General features: G+C 37.1%; 1 long non-coding RNA gene across 1 annotated transcript; it reads left to right on the forward strand.

The window, feature by feature from the left end:
* The first annotated feature begins 1,672 nt into the window (after window positions 1–1,672).
* On the forward strand, window positions 1,673–5,933 carry LOC308077379. The gene is made up of 3 exons (XR_013932395.1): window positions 1,673–1,792; window positions 4,961–5,011; window positions 5,848–5,933. It is a non-coding gene; the product is annotated as an uncharacterized lncRNA (long non-coding RNA).
* The last annotated feature ends 574 nt before the right edge of the window (window positions 5,934–6,507 follow it).

Here is a 6,507-nt window from a genome sequence, read left to right on the forward strand (position 1 = left end):
AAGAATCTCGCCACACTACTTTTGTATTATATTGTATTTACTTTGGGCTACTCCTAACTGAATCCAGAACTGATTCCTGGGACCCCAAAACCCGCAACACGCGACTGATGTCGGAGCAACCACACTCTGCAATTGCCCAGAATTGCGACCCGTCTAGTTCTTATTATTATTATAGATAAACAATAGTTTAGATCGTCTCTCCTCCCACAGTTTATTTTTCCCAATTTAGTGCTATATGTCAAAATGACCGGCTTCATCGGGAATCGTGTGCTTGTATTTTGCTAAGAGATTGGTTGCATAGTTTTATTGATATTGATTTATTAGTGCATTAAATTTCCCCATCCACTTCAATGAAAAAGTGAAAAAACTCAAATTCAAGTATTTTTTTCTCAGAAACCGTAAGAGCTAGAGTTACCAGATTTGGAGGGGAGGTTCCTAATTTAGTCCGAAATTATTGATAAAATAATTACACTAATCGGCCACATGGTGGCGCTATAACAGCCCCCTTTACGTTTTGGCCTATAACTCTTGAACCGTAGGTCGTAAAATCAAATTTTGATAGTCCTTACCGTTCGTCCGTAAATGGCTTCCAAAGTTAGTGGGAGGGGCCCGTTTTACCAAAAATGCTACAAATCACGAACGAAACGTCCGGTCAATCCCAAATTTGAATCACATGTCGAGGGTGGTTTACTCAACGAATCCCCAAAATAATTTCCACTTGGACCCATAGAGGGCGCCACAAATGCCCAAAACGTAACCGTTTTATGAAAAAACATGATTCGGCGCAACCACACTTTGCAATTGCCCTGAATTGCGACGCGTCTAGTTATTATTATTATTATTATTATTATTGCTGTTGTTGTTTCGTTATTTTACTTTTTAGTTATAAAAAACAAAATAACTGCATAGAAATATTTCAGTATTTCTATGCAAAAAAAATATTTTTCTTCACATTAACTCCCTGGGAGGAATCTACCTGCCTTTTGTGGTTTATTATAATAATTATTATTTTAAATTATTATTATTATTATTATTATTACCCTTATTATTATTATTATTATTATTATTATTATTATTATTATTGTTGCTGTTGTTGTTTCGTTTTTTTACTTTTTGGTTATAAAAAACTAAATAACTACATAGAAATATTTCAGTAAAATTCATTTTTTAAGATTAATGTAAGGATCATTTTCAGAGGTTAGAACATATTTTTCTTCTCATTAACTCATTTTAGTCTTTATTTTTATTTTCATTAGTCTAACTTCTTTTTTTTTACTTTTACTTTACTTTTAGTTTTATGCCGCTGTTCTATGATGTCAGATGATGTAACGACACACGTTAACACACACACACACACACACTTAACGTTGCCATGTCCGCTTATTATAAGCGAATTGTGGCTACTTTTTCTCTCAAGTTGCTCGTAAATATTTGTGGTTGTGACTTTTTGGCATTGTTTCTTAAAGTGCAGTTTCTTATCGCAAGGAGTTGTGAGCTTGTTGATCGGCTTTTTTCAAATAGCCTAGTTTTTAAAGGGCGAAGGGCTCGCTTCTTTTGGGCTTGTTTTCATAGACCTGGTTGCTTGTTTCTGTCGCAAAACCTGGCAACCCTGTGAAAAACACATGTTGAGGCAAGCCGCCCTCTTTGCCCCTCCTTCTTCTCAGAACTTCGTTTTGCCGGTTGGAGACATCGAGAGGAATTGCAAACTATTTAACTACATTTACCTTTATATCTTATCACTGATCTACATATTTTCTTCGGAGGAGTTTCATTTCGTCGTCTTTTGTGTGAGGTGAGTAATAATATAATTGTTATTTGTTATATTATATAGTATAATCCGTATATTAGCTCATATGCTTTTCCAAGCTAACTGCAACCTGGTGTTTGCACTTTTCCCCGTTTTGTTCCGTACATCTACTTCAACGTTCACATTTCAAACAAAGTTTTTACCCCATGGCCACGGATGTTATAATTATGTATGGGCCCTCAGAAGTAGCCGTATCTTCCGTATTGTTCAATAAAAAAACATTTTAAACCGATCGGTGGCCATTTTCTCATAGTTAGTACACTCTATCAGAGTGCAGTACAGCTACTAACCGATGGGATCGCGCAGTTGAAAGCATATGGCGGACATGCTGAGAAAATGGCCACCGATCGGATTTAAATGCTTTTTATTGAACAATACTGAAGATACGGTTACTTCTGAGGGCCCGAACAGAATTTGCACATCCGTGGCCATGAGTTCAGTATGAACATTTATGTACATGTACGGGCCTTAAATTAATTACGTGCAATCGCCAGGTTAAGTTTGTTTCAGGCCCCAGGACTCTAGCTAATTGTTTTCATAAAATAATTTCACAATTTACCTGTCCATGACAATTCGTTATACAACGCAGAATGCAGCTTTTAATCAACATTGCATTTGTATATATTTTGTCTGTTAACATTGAGCTTGTAGATCTGCTAAAACTGACTTTAAGCAGCCACAGTTGCGCTGAAACTGGGTTAAAAACAACAAGGATTCGTAAGCTAGGCTAACCGATGCTAACGGCTATAAACGTCTGCTTACTACTTCCGCATGGCAGTGACGTCACACACAGCTCCTTGGACCTTTGTTTTCATCTGTCTCGACACACAGTGGGTGCGTTCGAAAATTACGCACCGGAGCACACTCGCCTATTAGTTTGTATTGGCCAGTGCGCTCAGTGCTGTATTTTCGAACGCGCCCAACACACAGACAGTTGGCAGGCATAGATAGACAAATAGTACTTGTAATTATATCCACTATTGTACTTGTATCCACTACATTTCAGAGGCAAATGTTTAACTTTTGATCCACTACAATTATTTGAAAACTTTAGTTACTCTGTAGATTTTGATTATTATTTAAAAAAAACATTGGCTACATTAACCACTTAAGCCCTACTTAAACTTTGGTTATTTGAAAAAGGCAGATCTACAAGCTCACAATGCTAGGCGTTGTCAGCTTGTAGATCTGCTATTTTACAGTTATATCCCAATTGGCAGACATGTAATTACAAGGCATTATACATATTTGAAAATAGCCGATCTACAAGTTCACTGTAAATGTGTAGGCTTATTTTAAATAGCCAATCTACAAGCCCAGTTGTCAGCTTGTAGATCACTTGTGAGCTTATAGATCTGCTATTGTCTAATGATATGCATGCACTTTCATAACTTTGTGTGTAAAATATTGTATTTCTTTTTTTACAGCTCTGGCTGCGGACCCAGGTTGCATTGCTGATTTGGTATGTCGGCAAATGGCATAGATAGACAATTATTGTACTTGTAATCCACTACAACTATTTGAAAACTTTAGTTACTTTGTAGATTTTGATTATTGTTTAAAAAACATAGGCTACATTAACCACTTCCGTCCTATTTAATCTTTGGCTATTTGAAAATTGCAGATCTACAAGCTCACAATGCATTGTGTTGTGAGCTTGTAGATCTGCTATTGTCCAATGATCTCCCAAATTGTCAGACATCTGTAGCCATGTGATAACAAGGCATTATACATATTTGAAAATAGCCGATCTACAAGCTCACTTGTCAGCTTTTAGGTCTGCTATGCATGATGATGATGTGATTATTATGTTCTCAAAATAACCAAATGGACCCTGAGGTCTTTATCTCCTAGAGTGTATAAATGTAACCCTTGGATACAATATAAATGGACTCGTAAGGGTCCATTTGGTTACATCTAAATACACAGAGATACTAGGTTATGGGGGTCAGTGGTCTAATGCATTGGCGAAATATGGAAGGTCTTTGACATTACAATACTTTGAGAACCACTGGTCCAGGTGACAAGTATGTGTTGCTTCAAGCTTCTATAGAGTTGTCAGCTGACTGAAAGGTGATAATAGGGGTGATTAGGGGTTGAATTAATTACCCGTTGTTGGTTTCCATTAACAGGCCTTGATTGTGTTTCATCTATATCTGTCTTATCCATATGTGGCCAATGTTTCAGCTTAATATGACTTGTCTGTTTCAAATTTCAAGACCTGTCTTGGCACTGTTTATTTGCTATTGTCCATTTTATAGAAAGCTATATGCTGATAGCCATCATTGCTTTTTGTTTGTTTAGTAACAGAGACCCTGTCTCTGCAGGTCCCTTTTAAACAGAAAATAAAGGGTGGGTTGGCAATTTCATCCAATCATAATCAATAACTTGATTAGATAGGCTGTGTCCTGTATGAGTTCTCTCCCCTGATTGGATGAAATTGGTCTCTCAAAAACACAATTTTGGGTTAAAGGCAGTTACTGTGTTCACCCAGAAGGAGTATAATAGCAGTGGCACCCCTACTTAAGTAAGACTGTTGACGTACTGGTACAGTGGTGTAGTTAATTGGTATAGTTGCTGTGTTTTCACGTCATGGATGCAATGTATTATTTAGTATATTCGTTTCCATTTGAAAGTATGCTTTAATAAGTACCTGAAAAACAAACATGCTCACTTGTGTGTGCCTAATTGTCTTGGGGTCTTGAAAACTTTAGTTACTTTGTAGATTTTGATTATTGTTTAACTTTAAAAAACATAGGCTACATTAACCACTTCAGCCCTATTTAAACTTTGGCTGTTTGAAAATGGCAGATCTACAAGCTCACAATGTGACGCGTTGTGAGCTTGTACATTTGAAAATAGCAGATCTACAAGCTCACAATGCGACTTGTTGTGAGCTTGTAGATTATTTTCAAATTATCTCCCAAATTTTGCAGATATCTGTAGCCATGGGATAACAAGGCATTATACATATTTGAAAATAGCAGATCTACAAGCTCACTGTAAACTTGTAGCCTTATTTTAAATAGCCAATCTACAAGCCCAGTTGTCAGCTTGTAGATCACTTGTGAGCTTATAGATCTGCTATTGTCTAATGATATGCATGTACTTTCATAACTTTGTGTCTAAAATTTTTTTTTTCTTTTTTTACAGCTCTGGCTGCGGACCCAGGTGACAGACACACTATCCCAGACCTACTGCAAGGTGTGTAACATCCTCATCCTATTTTCGATGTAACTATCTAATGTTGGCTTATTGACATTGTCTGGTGTCAAATACTAGGTTATGGGGGTCTGTGGTCTAATGCATAGGCTAAAATATGGAAGGTCTTTGACATTACAATAGTTTGAGAATCACTGGTCCAGGTGACAAGTATGTGTTGCTTCAAGTTTCTATAGAGTTGTCAGCTGACTGAAAGGTGATAATAGGGCTAATTAGAGGTGTGGTTAGCCGGGGTTGAATAAATTACCCATTTTCTGAGCTTTTAGATCTGCTATTGTCCCTATATTGACATGCTCACGCCCTTGTGCTCAGACTGTGTCTGTTTATCTGTGTAAATGTGCCGTGTGAGTACTGTACAGTGTTGCATTGCTGATTTGGTATGTCGGCAAATGGCATAGATAGACAATTATTGTACTTGTAATCCACTACAACTATTTGAAAACTTTAGTTACTTTGTAGATTTTGATTATTGTTTAAAAAACATAGGCTACATTAACCACTTCCGTCCTATTTAAACTTTGGCTATTTGAACATTGCAGATCTACAAGCTCACAATGCATCGTGTTGTGAGCTTGTAGATTGCTATTTTCCAAGTATCTCCCAAATTTTGCAGATATCTGTAGCCATGGGATAACAAGGCATTATACATATTTGAAAATAGCAGATCTACAAGCTCACTGTAAACTTGTAGCCTTATTTTAAATAGCCGATCTACAAGCCCAGTTCACAGCTTGTAGATCACTTTTGAGCTTGTAGATCTGCTATTTACTTTTATAACTTTTTGTCTAAAATACAGTATTTTTGATTGAAATTTTCAGCTGTGGCGTGGCTTTACACCGGACCTGATATCTTGGCCAACACAGCTTTGGACTGAGGGGACCATCCCAGACTGCACTTCTGCAAGGTTTGTTTAACATAACATGACACATGTGCAAATCAAAGCGTTTTAGATCTAATTATCAATGGGTCAATCCATTGTCAATTTTTAAGGAGGCATTGCCAATATATATACTCTATATAGCTTAACTCTTTGACTGCTATATCAATAGTGTAATAATGTGCCAGTGCTGCCAGCAAAAACTGATTTTACTGTACCTTTGAAAAATCATGGAATAATCTCTGTGACCGCCGTCCTCACAGAGATCGGCGCATTACATGCATGGGGTTATCAAGATTCCCAAAGGGGTCCCCAAATTATTTTGTTGGTCCCCAGATTATTAGCTTAATTGAAACACATTTGCTTTCCTTTTTAAATGCCAACACCTATTATTTTCACTTACTTTGCACACTTTATTGTGTGTGTGTGTGGGTCATGGGGAGCAAGACACACCATTAGTGTTAAATTGGAGCTTGAAATGTACTCAATTATTGCCGTAACATTTACACACACATTCATACACCTATGGCAGAGGAAACCATGCCAGCCACCTGCTTATCGTGAGAAATTAGGGGTTCAGCATTTTGCTCAAACACAATTC

Source organism: Gymnoscopelus braueri (assembly GCF_963280865.1).
Source record: "Gymnoscopelus braueri genome assembly, chromosome: 21".
NCBI lineage: Eukaryota > Metazoa > Chordata > Actinopteri > Myctophiformes > Myctophidae > Gymnoscopelus > Gymnoscopelus braueri.